The sequence below is a fragment of the Lissotriton helveticus genome, chromosome 4_2 (assembly GCF_964261635.1).
Source record: "Lissotriton helveticus chromosome 4_2, aLisHel1.1, whole genome shotgun sequence".
In the NCBI taxonomy this organism is placed as follows: Eukaryota; Metazoa; Chordata; class Amphibia; order Caudata; family Salamandridae; genus Lissotriton; species Lissotriton helveticus.
Genome location: NC_136064.1, coordinates 80,616,310 through 80,639,146, shown reverse-complemented (window position 1 = coordinate 80,639,146; position 22,837 = coordinate 80,616,310). Strand labels below are relative to the sequence as shown.

General features: G+C 45.5%; 1 protein-coding gene across 1 annotated transcript in view; it reads right to left on the bottom strand.

Moving 5' to 3' along the window:
* LOC144752201 (C-type lectin-like) overlaps positions 1-22,837 on the bottom strand; it is a 615,868-nt gene that overhangs the window by 221,876 nt on the left and 371,155 nt on the right. The window lies entirely within an intron of this gene.

The window sequence follows — 22,837 nt, the reverse complement described above, 5'->3', positions numbered from 1 at the left end:
CTATCGAACAGGTCTTTTATTTTATTTTAATTTACTGGCGTGTCATAATACGAGCCGGCGGCACTATATATGCCACCTTTGTTGATTTAAAATCAGCATTCAACACAGTCCCACGAATGCCTCTGGAACTTTTATCACTTACAGCCTCATTGCACAAAGCTAAATTTGCACAGATACGATGGGGAGCTCAAGGCAAAAACCACTCCAAGGCTTTCAATCCTAAAAGGGGTACGTCAAGGGTGTGTTTTGGCCTCTACCCTATTTTCTTTGTTTATAAATGGGGTTGTTAACTACTTCCTAGCACATCCTACTGATGCTCCGTCACTAGCTGGCTCAAAGGTCCCAATACTCATGTTTGCTGACGACACCCTAATACTATCTAAAAATCAAATGGGGTTGCAGTTAGCACTCTGGCGTTTTGAGGACTTCTGCAGAGATCATGAGTTAAAGGCTAATGTGGATAAAACCAAGCTCATGGTACTGCATAAGCACAAGATGGTTATGGGTAGGGCTTTTATGAACGAAGCCCCAGTGGAACAAACGGACGTATTCACCTACCTGGGGATCACATTGAGTAGAAAGCTAGATTGGAAGCCCCAGATGGATTTACTGGCACTTAAGCACTTATGACAGGAGCACTATTAAGTGAGCATAGGCGCTCCTACACTAAGCCGATAGGCCCTGTCCTAAAGATCTATAATACTAAGGTTTTGGCCTCTACCCTTTATGGTGCAGAACTCTGGGGCTTTGATAACATTTCATCATTCACTCTAGCCCAGTATAAATTTGTGAGGAGTCTTAGTGGCCTTCCCCAGAATACACCGCTTAAACCACTTTACTATGACTTGGGATGCAACACGCTGGTAGAGGTGGTAAGATTTAGACCTCTTGCTTTATGGTGTAGACTATGGTCAACTGCGGAGCGGATACGTTATGCTAATGTGCTCAAAGATGTCAGAGATACAGATACATCAGATAAGATCAGTTGGCTGCAATAGATAAAATGTTCCCTCGTGAATATGGGCATGTCCCATCTATGGGAAAACGCGGGTGGCAATATGTTTCCCCTCTAAAAAAGTTTTCAAAGAGGCTTATTGGTCTATGGTCAAAGTAATTAACATGTGTTCCACTGGTAATCATACTGACCAGCACCTCTCTTGAACATAAGCCGGTGCCCATGTTTGAAAACTTCTGGGATTTTATCACGAAGCCTGGCGATTTGAATTTTTTTTTATCAATTCCGAGTAGTGATTTTACCAGGTAAATCTTTTACTGCCAAATGGAATAAGATCCCATATAGTAAATGTGTATTCTGTCAGGACCAGGATAAAATGATACCACATATACTATTTGCATGTCCAGCCTATAAGTCGCCACGCAGTAAGTGGCTTAAACCAATCTTTCCTAATATGGGCACTAGGTCATGTGCAACTGCTCTAAGATTATTGAAGACCGGTACTCAAGAGCCCATTGTGATTGCCCCAGCGAAATTTTTTTGCTGGATGTGGAGAATTCGTTTTTTATTTTTTTAAATTAACTGATGCTATAGACCAGCTCTAACCTACTGTTGCTGCTATCCCTGGCGTTAGTATAGTATTCTTCGAAGATTTGACTTTTATAATGATCTATGTGTCGCTTTGTAACTGACTGTTTTTAACCACGTTATAATATTTATGAGCCCTTATTAATTCTGATGCACTATGTTGTATTATCTTAGCGATTATGTCTAATCCTATGACTTTTTTATTGTGGTAATGTATATTTTTATGTGTTTTTTATGATCTGACTGATCGAAATAAAGACTACATTGAATTGAATTGAAAACCAATAGGCTTTCTTTGTTTTATGGATGTTCCGGTTACAGTGCGATATGTCTTTTATGAAAGCTGTCAGAGAGGTCACAAAATACTGTTTGAGTGGTACTATGAAAAACACAGGATCGTATTTCACATTTTTTAACCACGCCCTTAACCATATAGGCCATGTCCCTTAGAAAGGATTCCTAGCTATGCATGGTAGGCCCTGTCTCTTTTACAGATCCCCACTGTCTCCTTCCTACATATTTATAGACCCTGAGCCTCAGGTATTCTAAAAGTTGATAATAAAACATATATAGATAGATAAAGGGAGTAATCCTCTTCAACCATTGGCATATCCAAGTGCCATTTACATTTTAGCTCCTCCCAACACGTCACAAATCATGCAGGAGCAGGCTCCCTTGGCTGTCTTGCACTGTGAGTGACAACATTTTTCCTGATCGCATGCGCACTACCACCTGAAAAGGTGTGCCGGGACAGACATGGCATGTCTGCTGGCCACGCTTTTATTTGAGCATTTTTTTTTTTTTAGCATTCTGCAAATGTTTGTAAAAGGTTTTAGCTCGTACCTACTGACTTTGGCAGTGCTTGTCTGGGTATGCAGGCTGCAAGAGAAGAAGGGAAAGAGAGTGACTCGTGTAGACAGCAGCAGTATAAAGTCAGCTGAGCAAGCACATAGGAGATATGACAGAGACATGTAAATACTTCAGAGGCAGTGGTCGAAGTGAGTGGGAACAAATGGGAACTCAGACCCTAAAGTATCAAGCCCAGCTCAAAAACCATTTGAAGCAGTTTACACTTATATGTTAGCTGGGCTTCATTTTTCAATACGACGCATGCACTAATCAGTAACATCGCAAAATATATATTCTGATGAGGGTTCAAAGCCTCCTGTTTCATTAGTGTATAGGAAGCAGGAGGCATTTTGTAAGCCCCGCCCCCTGCGAATGCTTGTGAATGCAGGGATAGAGGTCCGTGTCCCTCTATTTCCCTTCCTTGGGAGAAAGCAGGGATGAAAACGAACTTCGAAAAAGGTGCTAAAGGGACAATGTGTGGTTGGTAGGGGATGAACGGGGCATTAGACGGAGTCAAGACTATACAGCCTTGGGGCCTCATTTATGAGCCTTTGCGTCACTTTTACGCTTGTTGCGCCATATTTACAAAGTGACGCATCTAGGTAGATGCGTCACTTTGTAAACCCTGCGCTACATTATACCTGCGCCAGGTATAATGTACGCAGGAGCGGGGGGGGGCGTTCTGACACAAGAAAAGGTCATAGAAGTGACGCAGTGAAACCTATAAGATTTCACTGCGCCACTTCTAGGACGCAAATGCGTCAATTTCTTACGCCTGCCTCACAGCAGGCGTAAGACTGACGCAGGCCCTTTCACATGGGGCTTGCCCCATGTGAAAGGACACAGTGCTGGAGTTGTGTCACTTTTGTGACCACTCCAGCAATGCGTCACTTTTGCGCCATGCAGATACATCAGAAATACTGACGTATCTGTAACTCCTTGCGCAATGATGCATCATATTGTAAATATGACGCATCATTGGTGTCACAAGGAGGGCGCAGTGAAAAGTGACGCATCGCTGTTTTGACGCAGCGATGCGTCACTTTTCATAAATGAGGCCCCTGGTTTTTGGCATCCCTGACATTCAGTAGCGGTGGCCGTGGGCTACTGAGCAAAACTTTGGGCCCCACCACTTAATCTTCTACAAATTAAGCACTGGAGAGGTAGGAGCTAAAAGTCACAATGACTTAAACAAACACATATGGGTTCCTCTCCCATCTCCATGTTGCATTTAATAAAACATTAGAACCGACCAAATTCTGGCCCCAGGCTTCCAAAAGCTGGCGCCACTCCTGGGTGGTTCAACATTTCCCAGCAGGGTCTCTGGTTCTGGCCCCGACCCTGGCTCCCTCCAGCGAGGCTCCATCACGAGTCGCCCCTCTGAGGTGCTGAACAGTGAGGGCAGCTGAGTTCATTTTCCATGATAGATACTAATTGAGGTGCTGCTGGGAGAAATGTAGGCGCTTCCGGGGAGCGGCGCCTCGCGCCCAGCAGTGATTAGAATCCAATAACTGCGAAACCTTATCAACTTCCTCCCAGGGCTCTGGGACGGGAGAGCGCGCGTGCTGCTAATGGCATTTTAATATTTAACTTGGCATCGCTGAGTATCATCTCCTTGAGCAAAGCACAGACACGATCAATGCCGAGCTGTCCTGCCTCAAATCCAGCAAATTCTTCATATCCCCCTGCTCCCCCCCCTCCTCGTCCTAATTCCACCTCGGTTTTCACCCTGGCCCTATTCTATGTCACATTACTTTGGAGGAGCACAAAGTAGCATATTTCACTATTTGGACAAGGTTAGATAGCTGATGGATAGGTGACCACATCTTCTATAAAAGCTAATATTTGATTCTTTGGGATAACTTAGACTACTAATTAAAATTATGTTTTTTTTCCTCTCCTAATTATGGGCACAAAATCTAAAATATTAAATACATAAAGCTGGATCTGAAATTAAGATAGTGCAAACCCAGGCAGGGGGCAGCAGAGCACGTTAAAAACAGGAATCAACAAGATCAGGAGTTGCAGCTGAAAGGTGCATACATGGTGCCCAAGTGGATTTAAGTAGGGGAGGAGAGGTGCTGGGTTCCTGGAAGATTAAACAAGAAACTGAGCAGTGGGATGATGGTGTATCACGGGGAGGTCAGATTTGCAGTTTTAAGAGGTCATGGGAGTGCTCCTGAGGATCATGGCTGGTTCTATGTGGTGCGATGTTGTCTCCTGTAGCCTCAGAGAAGGACTTCATCCAGCATTTTTCTTTTCTTGCACTTTGAACTCAAACTGGTGATCCTATAACTTCTGGTGCTGTCTTAAGACACAGATATGACAGTCTCTCTGCTATCTATGCTAGTGAATAGGCCCTCAGGGGCTTGCAGCTGATGCAACGGGTCTTGAAGAAGATGCAGGCATCAGGAACAGCTTGGTCAATTTGAGTAAATGTGATGCGATGCAGTTTCCTCTGTCCTATGATGGGGCGGGGATGTTAATTGTAGGACACTCGAGGGGGCATATTACCAACGATTAGCCATATTTATCGCTAACGAAGCTTAGCAACGAATTTTTTAACGCTAAGCATCACCAGAAATTATCGCAGAGATAACTTGCTATTCGCAAGGTTTATCTCAGAAGTGATAAAAATCCTCGCGCTAACTGCCAAATTAGAGATTATCGCTGGAAAACCAACGATAATCTCTCGAAGTTTGGCGTTAGCTTGATGATAGGGGCTCACAAGCTTAGCCATGTTATCCACCTTCTATGGGATATCATGGCTAAGTCAGGAAAATACCAGGTGTAAAAAAAGCAGCGCTAACCGCGGTTAGCGCTGCTTTTTTTTATCACTAACAGGGTTAGCGAAATCCTTGATAATAGGAGAAATGTCGCTTAACAACATTTCACCTATTATTTTTCTCTGGAACGCCCCCTTTGCATCTCATTAGAGATGCAAGGGGAAGCGTAGAGAAAAAGGGTGCTAACATGCGAATTTGCGTGTTAGCACCCTGTTGCTGATAGGGAGATAATTTTATCTCCGCTTTCTTGGCTTTTAAAGCCAAAAAAGCGGAGATAAATCCCGTGATAATTTAGGGATTCTAACGAAGAGAACCTTTCAGTTTTTCCACTGTGAGAGTACTAGGGAATTAATTATGAAACACCTGCAGATTATCTTAAAAAAAGAAAAGGCACATTTTATCTGAATCAGTTTCTCACTACCATTGCCCATGTTTAACCCGTTCTCTCGGATAACATCCAAGTTGTTGACCATGCTTTTTCTGTTTTGTGAGTCTTGGCTGCAGGTGACCATATTAGAGAAACGACTGCAGATTCTGCCTCTCCACTACCTGATCTCTGTGAATGGCAGACAAGTGGGCCATGTCTACCTCTACTGTTGGATCTTTGTGCATGGTAGGAGTCTGAACAGTTTCTTCGTGTGCTCTAACGGTTCCCTGCATATGACAGAAGCTTGCTCTGTTTCTACCCATGCTTTACATGTTCTCTGCGTATGACAGAAGCTTGTACTGTTTCTCCCTGTGCTCTACCGGTTCTCAGTGTATGACATAAACTTGTAGTGTTTCTCCCTGTGCTCTGCCAGTCCTCTGCGTATGACAGAAGCTTGTGCAGTTTCTACCCATGCTCTACCGGTTCTCTATGTATGACAGAAGCTTGAATTGTTTCTACCCGTACTCTATTAATTCGGTGAGGATGACAGAAGCTTTTACTGTTTCTACTCGTGCTCTATCGGTTCTCTGCATATCAGAGAAGCTTGCACTGTTTCTCCCTGTGCTCTAATGGTTCTCTGCGAATGACAGAAGCTTGTACTGTTTCTACATGTGCTCTACCAGATCTCTGGTTGTGAGAGAAGCTTGTACTGTTTCTGCCTTTGTTCTACCAATTCTATGGGTTTAGTAGAAAGCTTGCACTGTTTATACCAATCTTCTACCTGATCTCTCCATTTGGTAGAATCTTGCATTGCTTCTACTTCTTCTCTAGCTGATCTGTCTGCATGACAGAAGCTTGTACTGTTTCTCCCTATGCTCTACTGGTTCTCTGCATATGACAGAAGCTTGTACTGTTTCTCCCTGTGCTCTACCTGTGCTCGGCATAAGACAGACGTTTGTACTGTTTCTCCCTGTGCTCTACCGGTTCTCAGCATATGACAGAAGCTTGTACTGTTTCTCCCTGTGCTCTACTGGTTCTCTGCATATGACAGAAGCTTGTACTGTTTCTCCCTGTGCTCTACCTGTGCTCGGCATAAGACAGACGTTTGTACTGTTTCTACCTGTACTCTACTGGTTCTCTGCATATGACAGAAGCTTGCACTGATTCTCCCTATGCTCTACTGGTTCTCTGCATATGACAGAAGCTTGCTCTGTTTCTACCCATGCTTTACATGTTCTCTGCGTATGACAGAAGCTTGTACTGTTTCTCCCTGTGCTCTACCGGTTCTCGACATATGACAGAAGCTTGTAGTGTTTCTCCCTGTGCTCTGCCAGTCCTCTGCGTATGACAGAAGCTTGTGCAGTTTCTACCAAAGCTCTACCGGTTCTCTATGTATGACAGAAGCTTGAATTGTTTCTACCCGTACTCTATTAATTCGGTGAGGATGACAGAAGCTTTTACTGTTTCTACTCCTGCTCTATCGGTTCTCTGCATATCAGAGAAGCTTGCACTGTTTCTCCCTGTGCTCTAATGGTTCTCTGCGAATGACAGAAGCTTGTACTGTTTCTACATGTGCTCTACCAGATCTCTGGTTGTGAGAGAAGCTTGTACTGTTTCTGCCTTTGTTCTACCAATTCTATGGGTTTAGTAGAAAGCTTGCACTGTTTATACCAATCTTCTACCTGATCTCTCCATTTGGTAGAATCTTGCATTGCTTCTACTTCTTCTCTAGCTGATCTGTCTGCATGACAGAAGCTTGTACTGTTTCTCCCTGTGTTCTACTGGTTCTCTGCATATGACAGAAGCTTGTACTGTTTCTCCCTGTGCTCTACCGGTTCTCAGCATATGACAGAAGCTTGTACTGTTTCTCCCTGTGCTCTACTGGTTCTCTGCATATGACAGAAGCTTGTACTATTTCTCCCTGTGCTCTACCGGTTCTCAGCATATGACAGAAGCTTGTACTGTTTCTCCCTGTGCTCTACTGGTTCTCTGCATATGACAGAAGCTTGTACTGTTTCTCCCTGTGCTCTACCTGTGCTCGGCATAAGACAGACGTTTGTACTGTTTCTACCTGTACTCTACTGGTTCGCTGCATATGACAGAAGCTTGCACTGTTCCTCCCTTTGCTCTACCTGTGCTCGGCATAAGACAGACGTTTGTACTGTTTCTACCTGTGCTCTACTGGTTCTCTGCATATGACAGAAGCTTGCACTGTTTCTCCCTGTGCTCTACCGGTTCTCGACATATGACAGAAGCTTGTAGTGTTTCTCCCTGTGCTCTACCTGTTCTCGGCATATGACAGAAGCTTGCACTGTTTCTACCTGTGCTATATCGGTCCTCTGCGCATGGCAGATGCTTGTACTATTTCTCCCTGTGCTCTACCTGTTCTCAGCATATGGCAGAAGCTTGCTCTGTTTCTACCTGTGCTCTACCTGTGCTCAGCATAAGAAAGAAGCTTGCACTGTTTTTACCTGTGCTCTATTTGTTCTCTGCGCATGACAGAAGCTTGTACTGTTTCTCCCTGTGCTCTACCGGTTCTCGGCATATGACAGAAGCTTGTACTGTTTCTCCCTGTGCTCTACCTGTTCTCGGCATATGACAGAAGCTTGCACTGTTTCTCCCTGTGCTCTACCTGTGCTCTGCATAAGACAGAAGCTTGCACTGTTTCTACCTGTGCTCTACCGGGTCTCGGCATATGACAGTAGCTCGTACTGTTTCTCCCTGTGCTCTACTGGTTCTCTGCATAATGCAGAAGCTTGTAATGTTTATCCCTGTGCTCTACCGGTTCTCGACATATGACAGAAGCTTGTAGTGTTTCTCCCTGTGCTCTACCTGTTCCCGGCATATGACAGAAGCTTGCACTGTTTCTACCTGTTCTCGGCATATTACAGAAGCTTGCTCTGTTTCTACCTGTGCTCTATCGGTTCTCTGTATATGACAGAAGCTTGCACTGTTTCTCCCTGTGCTCTACCGGTTCTCGACATATGACAGAAGCTTGTAGTGTTTCTCCCTGTGCTCTACCTGTTCTCGGCATATGACAGAAGCTTGCCCTGTTTCTACCTGTGCTCTACCTGTTCTCGGCATAAGACAGAAGCTTGCACTGTTTCTACCTGTGCTATATCGGTTCTCTGCGCATGGCAGATGCTTGTACTATTTCTCACTGTGCTCTACCTGTTCTCAGCATATGGCAGAAGCTTGCTCTGTTTCTACCTGTGCTCTACCTATGCTCAGCATAAGAAAGAAGCTTGCACTGTTTTTACCTGTGCTCTATTGGTTCTCTGCGCATGACAGAAGCTTGTACTGTTTCTCCCTGTGCTCTACCGGTTCTCGGCATATGACAGAAGCTTGTACTGTTTCTCCCTGTGCTCTACCTGTTCTCGGCATATGACAGAAGCTTGCACTGTTTCTCCCTGTGCTCTACCTGTGCTCTGCATAAGACAGAAGCTTGCACTGTTTCTACCTGTGCTCTACCGGGTCTCGGCATATGACAGAAGCTCGTACTGTTTCTCCCTGTGCTCTACCTGTTCTCGGCATTTGACAAAAGCTTGCACTGTTTCTACCTGTGCTCTACTGGTTCTCTGCATAATGCAGAAGCTTGTAATGTTTCTCCCTGTGCTCTACCGGTTCTCGACATATGACAGAAGCTTGTAGTGTTTCTCCCTGTGCTCTACCTGTTCCCGGAATATGACAGAAGCTTGCACTGTTTCTACCTGTTCTCGGCATATTACAGAAGCTTGCTCTGTTTCTACCTGTGCTCTATCGGTTCTCTGTATATGACAGAAGCTTGTACTGTTTCTCCCTGTGCTTTACCAGTTCTTGGCATATGACAAAAGCTTGTACTGTTTCTACCTGTGCTCTATCGGTTCTCAGCATATGACAGAAGCTTGTACTGTTTCTGCCTGTGCTCTACCTGTGCTCGGCATAAGACAGATGTTTGTACTGTTTCTACCTGTGCTTTACCAGTTCTTGGCATATGACAAAAGCTTGTACTGTTTCTACCTGTGCTCTATCGGTTCTCAGCATATGACAGAAGCTTGTACTGTTTCTCCCTGTGCTCTACCTGTTCTCTGCATATGACAGAAGCTTGCACTGTTTCCCCTGTGCTCTACCGGTTCTCAGCATATGACAGAAGCTTGTACTGTTTCTCCCTGTGCACTACCGGTTCTTGGCATATGACAGAAGCTTGTAGTATTTCTCCCTGTGCTGTACCGGGTCTCGGCATATGACAAAAGCTTGTACTGTTTCTCCCTGTGCTCTACCTGTTCTCGGCATATGACAGAATCTTGCACTGTTTCTACCTGTGCTCTACCGGTTCTCGGCAAATGACAGAAGCTTGTACTGTTTCTCCCTGTGCTCTACCTGTTCTCGGCATATGACAAAAGCTTGCACTGTTTTTACCTGTGCTCTATTGGTTCTCTGCATATGACAGAAGCTTGTACCGCTTGTCCCTGTGCTCTACCGGCTCTCTGCGCATGACAGCAGCTTGCACTGTTTATACCTGTGCTCTACTGGTTCCCTGCATATGACAGAAGCTTGTACTGTTTCTCCCTGTGCTCTACCGGTTCTCGACATATGATAGAAGCTTGTAGTGTTTCTCCCTGTGCTCTACCGGGTCTCGGCATATGACAGAAGCTTGTACTGTTTCTACCTGTGCTTTATCGGTTCTCTGCATATGACAGAAGCTTGTACTGTTTCTCCCTGTGCTTTACCAGTTCTTGGCATATGAAAAAAGCTTGTACTGTTTCTACCTGTTCTCGGGATATGACAGAAGCTTGCTCTGTTTCTACCTGTGCTCTATCGGTTCTCTGTATATGACAGAAGCTTGTACTGTTTCTCCCTGTGCTTTACCAGTTCTTGGCATATGACAAAAGCTTGTACTGTTTCTACCTGTGCTCTATCGGTTCTCAGCATATGGCAGAAGCTTGTACTGTTTCTCCCTGTGCTCTACCTGTTCTCTGCATATGACAGAAGCTTGCACTGTTTCTCCCTGTGCTCTACCGGTTCTCAGCATATGACAGAAGCTTGTACTGTTTCTCCCTGTGCACTACCGATTCTCGGCATATGACAGAAGCTTGTAGTATTTTTCCCTGTGCGGTACCAGGTCTCGGCATATGACAGAAGCTTGTACGGTTTCTCCCTGTGCTATACCTGTTCTCGTCATATGACAGAAGCTTGCTCTGTTTCTACCTGTGCTCTACCTGTTCTCGGCATATGACAGAAGCTTGCACCGATTCTCCCTGTGCTCTACCTGTTCTCTGCATATGACAGAAGCTTGCACTGTTTTTCCCTGTGCTCTACCGGTTCTTGTCATATGACAGAAGCTTGCTCTGTTTCTACCTGTGCTCTACCTGTTCTCGGCATATGACAGAAGCTTGCACTGATTCTCCCTATGCTCTACCTGTTCTCGTCATATGACAGAAGCTTGCTCTGTTTCTACCTGTGCTCTACCTGTTCTCGGCATATGACAGAAGCTTGCACTGTTTCTCCCTGTGCTCTACCGGTTCTCGGCATATGACAGAAGCTTGCACTGTTTCTCCCTGTGCTCTACTGGTTCTCGGCATATGACAGAAGCTTGTACTGTTTCTCCCTGTGCTCTACCGGTTCTCGTCATATGACAGAAGCTTGCTCTGTTTCTACCTGTGCTCTACCTGTTCTCGGCATATGACAGAAGCTTGCACTGATTCTCCCTATGCTCTACCTGTTCTCGTCATATGACAGAAGCTTGTACTGTTTCTCCCTGTGCTCTACCTGTGCTCGGCATAAGACAGACGTTTGTACTGTTTCTCCCTGTGCTCTACCGGTTCTCAGCATATGACAGAAGCTTGTACTGTTTCTCCCTGTGCTCTACTGGTTCTCTGCATATGACAGAAGCTTGTACTGTTTCTCCCTGTGCTCTACCTGTGCTCGGCATAAGACAGACGTTTGTACTGTTTCTACCTGTACTCTACTGGTTCTCTGCATATGACAGAAGCTTGCACTGATTCTCCCTATGCTCTACTGGTTCTCTGCATATGACAGAAGCTTGCTCTGTTTCTACCCATGCTTTACATGTTCTCTGCGTATGACAGAAGCTTGTACTGTTTCTCCCTGTGCTCTACCGGTTCTCGACATATGACAGAAGCTTGTAGTGTTTCTCCCTGTGCTCTTCCAGTCCTCTGCGTATGACAGAAGCTTGTGCAGTTTCTACCAAAGCTCTACCGGTTCTCTATGTATGACAGAAGCTTGAATTGTTTCTACCCGTACTCTATTAATTCGGTGAGGATGACAGAAGCTTTTACTGTTTCTACTCCTGCTCTATCGGTTCTCTGCATATCAGAGAAGCTTGCACTGTTTCTCCCTGTGCTCTAATGGTTCTCTGCGAATGACAGAAGCTTGTACTGTTTCTACATGTGCTCTACCAGATCTCTGGTTGTGAGAGAAGCTTGTACTGTTTCTGCCTTTGTTCTACCAATTCTATGGGTTTAGTAGAAAGCTTGCACTGTTTATACCAATCTTCTACCTGATCTCTCCATTTGGTAGAATCTTGCATTGCTTCTACTTCTTCTCTAGCTGATCTGTCTGCATGACAGAAGCTTGTACTGTTTCTCCCTGTGTTCTACTGGTTCTCTGCATATGACAGAAGCTTGTACTGTTTCTCCCTGTGCTCTACCGGTTCTCAGCATATGACAGAAGCTTGTACTGTTTCTCCCTGTGCTCTACTGGTTCTCTGCATATGACAGAAGCGTGTACTATTTCTCCCTGTGCTCTACCGGTTCTCAGCATATGACAGAAGCTTGTACTGTTTCTCCCTGTGCTCTACTGGTTCTCTGCATATGACAGAAGCTTGTACTGTTTCTCCCTGTGCTCTACCTGTGCTCGGCATAAGACAGACGTTTGTACTGTTTCTACCTGTACTCTACTGGTTCGCTGCATATGACAGAAGCTTGCACTGTTCCTCCCTTTGCTCTACCTGTGCTCGGCATAAGACAGACGTTTGTACTGTTTCTACCTGTGCTCTACTGGTTCTCTGCATATGACAGAAGCTTGCACTGTTTCTCCCTGTGCTCTACCGGTTCTCGACATATGACAGAAGCTTGTAGTGTTTCTCCCTGTGCTCTACCTGTTCTCGGCATATGACAGAAGCTTGCACTGTTTCTACCTGTGCTATATCGGTCCTCTGCGCATGGCAGATGCTTGTACTATTTCTCCCTGTGCTCTACCTGTTCTCAGCATATGGCAGAAGCTTGCTCTGTTTCTACCTGTGCTCTACCTGTGCTCAGCATAAGAAAGAAGCTTGCACTGTTTTTACCTGTGCTCTATTTGTTCTCTGCGCATGACAGAAGCTTGTACTGTTTCTCCCTGTGCTCTACCGGTTCTCGGCATATGACAGAAGCTTGTACTGTTTCTCCCTGTGCTCTACCTGTTCTCGGCATATGACAGAAGCTTGCACTGTTTCTCCCTGTGCTCTACCTGTGCTCTGCATAAGACAGAAGCTTGCACTGTTTCTACCTGTGCTCTACCGGGTCTCGGCATATGACAGTAGCTCGTACTGTTTCTCCCTGTGCTCTACTGGTTCTCTGCATAATGCAGAAGCTTGTAATGTTTATCCCTGTGCTCTACCGGTTCTCGACATATGACAGAAGCTTGTAGTGTTTCTCCCTGTGCTCTACCTGTTCCCGGCATATGACAGAAGCTTGCACTGTTTCTACCTGTTCTCGGCATATTACAGAAGCTTGCTCTGTTTCTACCTGTGCTCTATCGGTTCTCTGTATATGACAGAAGCTTGCACTGTTTCTCCCTGTGCTCTACCGGTTCTCGACATATGACAGAAGCTTGTAGTGTTTCTCCCTGTGCTCTACCTGTTCTCGGCATATGACAGAAGCTTGCCCTGTTTCTACCTGTGCTCTACCTGTTCTCGGCATAAGACAGAAGCTTGCACTGTTTCTACCTGTGCTATATCGGTTCTCTGCGCATGGCAGATGCTTGTACTATTTCTCACTGTGCTCTACCTGTTCTCAGCATATGGCAGAAGCTTGCTCTGTTTCTACCTGTGCTCTACCTATGCTCAGCATAAGAAAGAAGCTTGCACTGTTTTTACCTGTGCTCTATTGGTTCTCTGCGCATGACAGAAGCTTGTACTGTTTCTCCCTGTGCTCTACCGGTTCTCGGCATATGACAGAAGCTTGTACTGTTTCTCCCTGTGCTCTACCTGTTCTCGGCATATGACAGAAGCTTGCACTGTTTCTCCCTGTGCTCTACCTGTGCTCTGCATAAGACAGAAGCTTGCACTGTTTCTACCTGTGCTCTACCGGGTCTCGGCATATGACAGAAGCTCGTACTGTTTCTCCCTGTGCTCTACCTGTTCTCGGCATTTGACAAAAGCTTGCACTGTTTCTACCTGTGCTCTACTGGTTCTCTGCATAATGCAGAAGCTTGTAATGTTTCTCCCTGTGCTCTACCGGTTCTCGACATATGACAGAAGCTTGTAGTGTTTCTCCCTGTGCTCTACCTGTTCCCGGAATATGACAGAAGCTTGCACTGTTTCTACCTGTTCTCGGCATATTACAGAAGCTTGCTCTGTTTCTACCTGTGCTCTATCGGTTCTCTGTATATGACAGAAGCTTGTACTGTTTCTCCCTGTGCTTTACCAGTTCTTGGCATATGACAAAAGCTTGTACTGTTTCTACCTGTGCTCTATCGGTTCTCAGCATATGACAGAAGCTTGTACTGTTTCTGCCTGTGCTCTACCTGTGCTCGGCATAAGACAGATGTTTGTACTGTTTCTACCTGTGCTTTACCAGTTCTTGGCATATGACAAAAGCTTGTACTGTTTCTACCTGTGCTCTATCGGTTCTCAGCATATGACAGAAGCTTGTACTGTTTCTCCCTGTGCTCTACCTGTTCTCTGCATATGACAGAAGCTTGCACTGTTTCCCCTGTGCTCTACCGGTTCTCAGCATATGACAGAAGCTTGTACTGTTTCTCCCTGTGCACTACCGGTTCTTGGCATATGACAGAAGCTTGTAGTATTTCTCCCTGTGCTGTACCGGGTCTCGGCATATGACAAAAGCTTGTACTGTTTCTCCCTGTGCTCTACCTGTTCTCGGCATATGACAGAATCTTGCACTGTTTCTACCTGTGCTCTACCGGTTCTCGGCAAATGACAGAAGCTTGTACTGTTTCTCCCTGTGCTCTACCTGTTCTCGGCATATGACAAAAGCTTGCACTGTTTTTACCTGTGCTCTATTGGTTCTCTGCATATGACAGAAGCTTGTACCGCTTGTCCCTGTGCTCTACCGGCTCTCTGCGCATGACAGCAGCTTGCACTGTTTATACCTGTGCTCTACTGGTTCCCTGCATATGACAGAAGCTTGTACTGTTTCTCCCTGTGCTCTACCGGTTCTCGACATATGATAGAAGCTTGTAGTGTTTCTCCCTGTGCTCTACCGGGTCTCGGCATATGACAGAAGCTTGTACTGTTTCTACCTGTGCTTTATCGGTTCTCTGCATATGACAGAAGCTTGTACTGTTTCTCCCTGTGCTTTACCAGTTCTTGGCATATGAAAAAAGCTTGTACTGTTTCTACCTGTTCTCGGGATATGACAGAAGCTTGCTCTGTTTCTACCTGTGCTCTATCGGTTCTCTGTATATGACAGAAGCTTGTACTGTTTCTCCCTGTGCTTTACCAGTTCTTGGCATATGACAAAAGCTTGTACTGTTTCTACCTGTGCTCTATCGGTTCTCAGCATATGGCAGAAGCTTGTACTGTTTCTCCCTGTGCTCTACCTGTTCTCTGCATATGACAGAAGCTTGCACTGTTTCTCCCTGTGCTCTACCGGTTCTCAGCATATGACAGAAGCTTGTACTGTTTCTCCCTGTGCACTACCGATTCTCGGCATATGACAGAAGCTTGTAGTATTTTTCCCTGTGCGGTACCAGGTCTCGGCATATGACAGAAGCTTGTACGGTTTCTCCCTGTGCTATACCTGTTCTCGTCATATGACAGAAGCTTGCTCTGTTTCTACCTGTGCTCTACCTGTTCTCGGCATATGACAGAAGCTTGCACCGATTCTCCCTGTGCTCTACCTGTTCTCTGCATATGACAGAAGCTTGCACTGTTTTTCCCTGTGCTCTACCGGTTCTTGTCATATGACAGAAGCTTGCTCTGTTTCTACCTGTGCTCTACCTGTTCTCGGCATATGACAGAAGCTTGCACTGATTCTCCCTATGCTCTACCTGTTCTCGTCATATGACAGAAGCTTGCTCTGTTTCTACCTGTGCTCTACCTGTTCTCGGCATATGACAGAAGCTTGCACTGTTTCTCCCTGTGCTCTACCGGTTCTCGGCATATGACAGAAGCTTGCACTGTTTCTCCCTGTGCTCTACTGGTTCTCGGCATATGACAGAAGCTTGTACTGTTTCTCCCTGTGCTCTACCGGTTCTCGTCATATGACAGAAGCTTTCTCTGTTTCTACCTGTGCTCTACCTGTTCTCGGCATATGACAGAAGCTTGCACTGATTCTCCCTATGCTCTACCTGTTCTCGTCATATGACAGAAGCTTGCTCTTTTTCTACCTGTGCTCTACCTGTTCTCGGCATATGACAGAAGCTTGCACTGTTTCTCCCTGTGCTCTACCGGTTCTCGGCATATGACAGACGTTTGTACTGTTTCTACCTGTACTCTACCGGTTCTCGGCATATGACAGAAGCTTGTACTGTTTCTCCCTGTGCACTACCGGTTCTTGGCATATGACAGAAGCTTGTAGTATTTCTCCCTGTGCTATACCGGTTCTCTGCGCATGACAGAAGCTTGTACTGTTTCACCCTGTGCTCTACCGGTTCTCTGCATATGACAGAAGCTTTTACTGTTTCTCCCTGTGCACTACTGGTTCTTGGCATATGACAGAAGCTTGTAGTATTTCTCCCTGTGCTGTACCGGGTCTCGGCATATGACAGAAGCTTGCACTGATTCTCCCTATGCTCTACCTGTTCTCGTCATATGACAGAAGCTTGCTCTGTTTCTACCTGTGCTCTACCTGTTCTCGGCATATGACAGAAGCTTGCACTGTTTCTCCCTGTGCTCTACCGGTTCTTGGCATATGACAGAAGCTTGCACTGTTTCTCCCTGTGCTCTACTGGTTCTCGGCATATGACAGAAGCTTGTACTGTTTCTCCCTGTGCTCTACCGGTTCTCGTCATATGACAGAAGCTTGCTCTGTTTCTACCTGTGCTCTACCTGTTCTCGGCATATGACAGAAGCTTGCACTGATTCTCCCTATGCTCTACCTGTTCTCGTCATATGACAGAAGCTTGCTCTTTTTCTACCTGTGCTCTACCTGTTCTCGGCATATGACAGAAGCTTGCACTGTTTCTCCCTGTGCTCTACCGGTTCTCGGCATATGACAGACGTTTGTACTGTTTCTACCTGTACTCTACCGGTTCTCGGCATATGACAGAAGCTTGTACTGTTTCTCCCTGTGCACTACCGGTTCTTGGCATATGACAGAAGCTTGTAGTATTTCTCCCTGTGCTATACCGGTTCTCTGCGCATGACAGAAGCTTGTACTGTTTCTCCCTGTGCTCTACCGGTTCTCGGCATATGACAGAAGCTTGTACTGTTTCTCCCTGTGCACTACTGGTTCTTGGCATATGACAGAAGCTTGTAGTATTTCTCCCTGTGCTGTACCGGTTCTCTGCGTATGACAGAAGCTTGTGCTGTTTATATCTGTTCTCTACTGGTTCTATGTGCATGACAGAAGTTTGAACTGTTTCTTCCTGTGATCTATCGGTTCTCTGTGTATGCCAGAAGCTTATACTCTTTATATATGTGCTCTATCGGTTCTCTGTGTATGACAGAAGCTTATACTCTTTATATATGTGCTCTATCGGTTCTCTGTGTATGACAGAAGATTGTACTGTTTCTACCTGCGTTCTGCCCTTTCTCTGCATATAACAGGAGCTTGCACTCTTTATACCTGTGCTGTACCGGTTCTCTGTGCATTACTGAGGTGTGTACTGCTTCTACTTGTTCTCTATGTTATGTTATATTACAGTGATTTGTTAAGAGCACAAATACCAATCGGTGTCTTGGCGCTAGCAGTCCTGAGTAAGAGGGGCTTGCCCTGATTACAGAATAGGCAGGTTTTGAGTTCCTTCCTGAAGGCCGTTAATGTCGGCAAGGCCCTGATAAAGATCAGAAGGCTATTCCAGAGTTTGATGGAGCCTACTGTAAAGCCTCTGCCACCCCAATTGGCTTTTCGGAACCTGGGTAGGAGCATGAGTTTCGCCCTTTCCATGCGCCATGCTCAGTTGGGGGAGTACCACTTCAACGACCGCCTCAAAAACTGCGGGCCTGTGTTGTGCAATTCCTCCTATGTGATGCATAAGGCCTTGAATTTGATGCAGGGTCTTACCGGAAGCCAATATAGATTCTGAATGTGCTTAGCCACCAATTGGAACTTTGAAATACCCAGCAGCAGCCTGGCAGACGCATTCTGAACCGTCTGTAGCGGATGTACTTTGTTACAACGCATGCTTTTACCACGCATGCTTTTACAACGCAGGTTTTTCAACGCAAGTCGTTACAACGACTTGCGTTGGGGGGTGCTGGATAGTGAATAGTTTAATTTACTATTCCAACTCCAGTCCCCGTGGATAGTAGAGAAGGTGTTGGATAGTAAATTAAACTATTGCCTATCCTAGAGCGCCCCCCAGCGCAATGCGTTGTAATGACTTGCGTTGAAAAACCTGCGTTGTAAAGGCACTGCGTGGTAAAAGTTGCGTCGTAAAGGATGTTTCCCGTCTGTAGCTTTCTCAGCAGTTCCTCATATATGCTTAGGTAAAGGCCATTGCAGTAATCTAACTTGTATAAGGCTAGGGAGGTGATTATGATCTTTCTACTGTGCTCAAGAAAATTTGGCAGAATTTCTATTAATGTTTTGAGTAAAAAAAAGGGAAGAGGTGACCGCATTGACTTGGAGCTCAAAGTCTAGTTTGTCATCAATTATTGCTCCTAAGTTTTTTACCTTTGTCACTGGGGTAGGTAAGGACCCCAGTTCATCCAAACACCATACCGACAACCAGTTAGGGGAGAGATTTCCGAACATACTTATCTCGGTCTTTCCTGAGTTCAGTTTGGGGCAGTGTGAACTCATCCAAGAGCTGCGGGCCAGCATGCAATCATGGAATCAAGTGGCAAGGTTAGCGCCGTTTTTGTGAACTGACAAGACAATTTGGGTGTTGTCCTCATATGACGTCAAAGACAACCCAAAGGATCTGATCAGAGTGGCCAACTCTGTGACATAAATATTGAAAAGAGTGGGCTGATTGATGAGCTCTGAGGAACCCCACAAGGGAGTGAGAAGCGAGAGGACTCATATGTGCCAAGGGCTACAGACTGAAGTCTTCCTGATAAGAAGGAAGAGATTAAAGATAGTGCTTTATCTTTGATTCATAGGAAGCTCAGGTGGTTAATCAACAGCTTGAGATTGACAGTGTCGAACGCTGCCGACAGATCGAGAAGGATGCGAGCAGCTGCACCCCGTCTTCTAATACAGCCCTAATTTCATCAGTGGCTTTGATCAGGGCCGTTTCTGTGCTATGGCCTGGCCTAGAGCCAGACTCTGTCATCCAGGAGGTGATTCTTGTGTAGATAGTTGGCTAACTGTGTGTTCATTACCTTTTCCACCAGTTTGCCCGGAAGTGGGAGACGCAAGATAGGTCTACAGTTGTTGGGTCCCACTAAATCCAGGTTGGGTTTCTTCAGGAGAGGCGATATGGAGGCCCTTTTCCACATGGAAGGAAAGACTCCTTCCTTGAACATAGAGTTAAAGATAGTGGAAAGACTGTTCCCCTGAATTTCAGAGACCTGCTTGAAAACCATGGGGGGAGGGAAAGGATCTAAAGGAGATGCACATTTTGCCAGCTTAATCAAAGCAGCTATCTGAACGCTAGAGACCAGAGCGAATTCTCATAGCATGTGCAAGGCTCGTAGAAAAATGTAGCGGGGTCCAGCAACACCCACAGCTGTCACAGGCTCCCCACTAAAAGCTGTTTCCTGGTAAAACAAATCAACAAAATGAAAGGTGAGGAAATTAAATCATAAAATGATTACATTACATAATGCTTAGCCCATGCCAGATGTGTACGTGTGTGTGTAAGGGAAGCTTATAATGCATCTTCCCTTGCCATTCCTCTGTGTGCATAGGAAACGTACAGTGGAGAGTGCTGCTCTCTCATATACCTGTTTCCGTGATAAGGGAAATGCCTGGTGCCCATGTCTCTTCTGTACTTCTCTCTATATCTAAGTGAAGTGTACATAGCAGAAGAAGCTGTTGTAGTATACATGTCTCTGCATGTAGGAAGCTCTCCTGACTGCCCCTGGGGTACCTGTTCTGCTTTGGCAAAGGAGCTTTCAGTGTAGACGCATCCACTGGTAAGGCATAAAGAGGTCAGAAGCTGGACATGCACAGAGCACCCATGACAAAATGTCCTGGTGAGTGTTCTAACACACAAATATAGCACCCCACGATTTACTAATTAAATGCACACTCTTTGGCTGCCCTGCCTGTGTCTTCTTCCTGCTCATACATCACAACTCCCTTCTTTGATATGGCTTACACCTCACTGTTGGAGAGTATGTTGACCAGCACCCTGTCTGACTGACAATGGGAAACAACCATTACAACAGTCATTACAACGCACTACCTTTACAACACATGTCACAACAACGCATGCCATTACAATGCATTATAAGGTAAGTAATGGAAAATTTTAATTTTGACCCCTACACTATCCAACACTTACTCTACTGTTGCACTCACTGGAGTTGCAAGAGTTATTTTTACCCCTACACTATCCAACACTTACACTAGTTTTGCCCTAAAAGTATTATGTGTTGTAATGGTATGCATTGTGATGGAATGCATTGTAAATGTAGTTTCTAAAAATGAGCTGTGATGGCATGCGCTGTAAAACCATGCGTTGTAAAGGATATTTGTGATGTAAAAACCGCATTGTAAAGGCATGCGTTGTAAAAGTTTGCGTTGTAACGTGTCCTATTCCATTAGACATCTCAAGGCACTGCACTTGTTGAGTGTTTTTGTCTCCATGATTACTGAACAAAATACATGCCTCAAATGATGGCCCTGGCCTTCCCTAGATTCAACTATCCTGTAATGTGGACCTAATGTTACCAATGCTCACCATGAAATGTTCAGCTATAAAAGTACTATACCCATGTGCATAACGAGAATTAAGAGGCAAGCAAAGTATGAGAGTAGTAACACTATCTGCTGACTTTGCATTAGTGGTGCCCGGGTATGGATTTTGATACACATGTCATTATGACGGTCAAATGACTTTGTCACGTTATATAACAAAGGAATTCTGGGTGTTCTGCTGGAAACCTGAATGGACGACATTCATTTATCTGGAGGCACAAATAATTGAGAATATATATAAAGTTAATATTACCATTTACATTGGATATTGGTCCTTTTACTTTTAGTCTTTTTATGGGATACTTATGTACGATGAAGACTCAGAGTCTACTTGCTACGCTATTCTACCTGCAGCAGCGGCAGTGCGACAAGCAAGCAGTGTGGCAAGGCGGAGGTGGCCGCCTTGAAGTGATGCAGAGATGTGATGAAGTTGGTCAGGTAAACTTTCCTCCTTCGCCCTCTATCTCGGCCGTTTTAGTATTCGCCTCTGCTGCCTGAGGAGTTCATTGGTGGAGCAGGTGAACGGGTGTGCAGATCTGCAGTGAGTCTGCAGAGATTCCGCAGAGGCCCATGGAAGCAGTTGGGGTGCGCGTACCACAATCCTCCCCGGAGCATTCCTTCGCCTTCCTTACTTCTCCTCCTGTTGCCATGTCACTGCGCTCTCCCAGTCTTTCACCCTTCTGTGGTGACGCCCTCCCCTCACATCAATGAGGCATGGTGAGATGGGCTGAAGCGCTGCTGTGGGACGATTGGGCTGGGTGAGCCTCAGATGGGGTAGGCACTGTACGGCTGCAGGAGGGCAGGAGGTTGAGAAGTGGTTGAAGCTGAGTTTGCTGGGGCGGAGGGCATGGCTGGCGGCCTGGATGAGGCCTGTGGGTGACAGTCAGGTGTCTGAAGAAGATGGGTGAAATTGTCATCCTGGTTACAGCAAATTCAACAAATTACAACAGCACCAGTAACTGGCACCAGCTTCAGTATCAGCATCCACATCTGTACTAGTATGCATCATAGTGCTTGCCAACTTTCCTACCCATTTTGGCTGGTTAGTCCTATTTGCTTGCGGAAGCAGAATTCCGGAGTCAGGGCCACCTTCCCTTTAGCTGGCCTGTTTAAAATGACATTAAGGAGGCTACGTTCTGGTCGTTTGATTTCTACATCCAAGTCAACTAATAACATCCTGAAATTTCAAAAATTCATTTGTCGAAAGAAGTCTCAGTTGTCTCCTCTGAAGTCCTATTCTTCAATGTTGAGCTTTGTTCCAATGAATGGTAACGAGGACAAAATACAGACAGTCACTGTTATGCATCAAGTATTCGATGTGCTCTTAGACTTGTCACCTACTGTGAGAAGTTGGCCTGATGTATGATGTTCACTATTCTAGTGAGCACCTTATATTAGTCCAAACAACCCTTATGGTGGTGGTTATAAAGTCAACCTTATAGACAAGCTATCCTAGGGGTAGCATGGACCTAAGCAGTCTTAGGCTTAACTCAAGAGGGCATGTGAAGCCAGCTGTTTTACCATATGCAATCCTTTTAATACCAAATGAAAGGACACCACACAAGTTATATATTATACAAATATATGTATTTATTACTAGAATAATCCTCTGTCCTCTTTATGAGGACAGAGGCACAAGCGTTTAAACAAAAGCACAGTTAAAGATACAAAAGTTGCACAATTAGGGATAGGGCCGGTGGCCACTTAAACCATATACAAAAATAGTGGTATAAGTACCACGTCTCGAACAATGGTAAGGCCTAGGGCCTTGGGAATCGCTGGGGCTACACTGGTCTAACAGTAGTTAGGACGGGAGAGGCCCGCGGGATTCGGGTGCAGCGCTACAAGCACACGCATGCACCAATGCAAAGTCAATGGTGCGTAAAAGTTACAAAGTTACTGTTTTAGAAGTCTTCCGACTGGACTAGAACTTCCCCACTTTAAACTAGGACACTAGAGGTGTAAACCACTACAGGAGCACCGGAGTACTCTCGTTACCTCACCCACAGGAAGCGGGTGCATAGGTGTCAAAGTGTGTCGGGTTTCGTCGTGGAGTTCAATGGAGCCTGGAGATGAAGATGCTGTAGGCGGC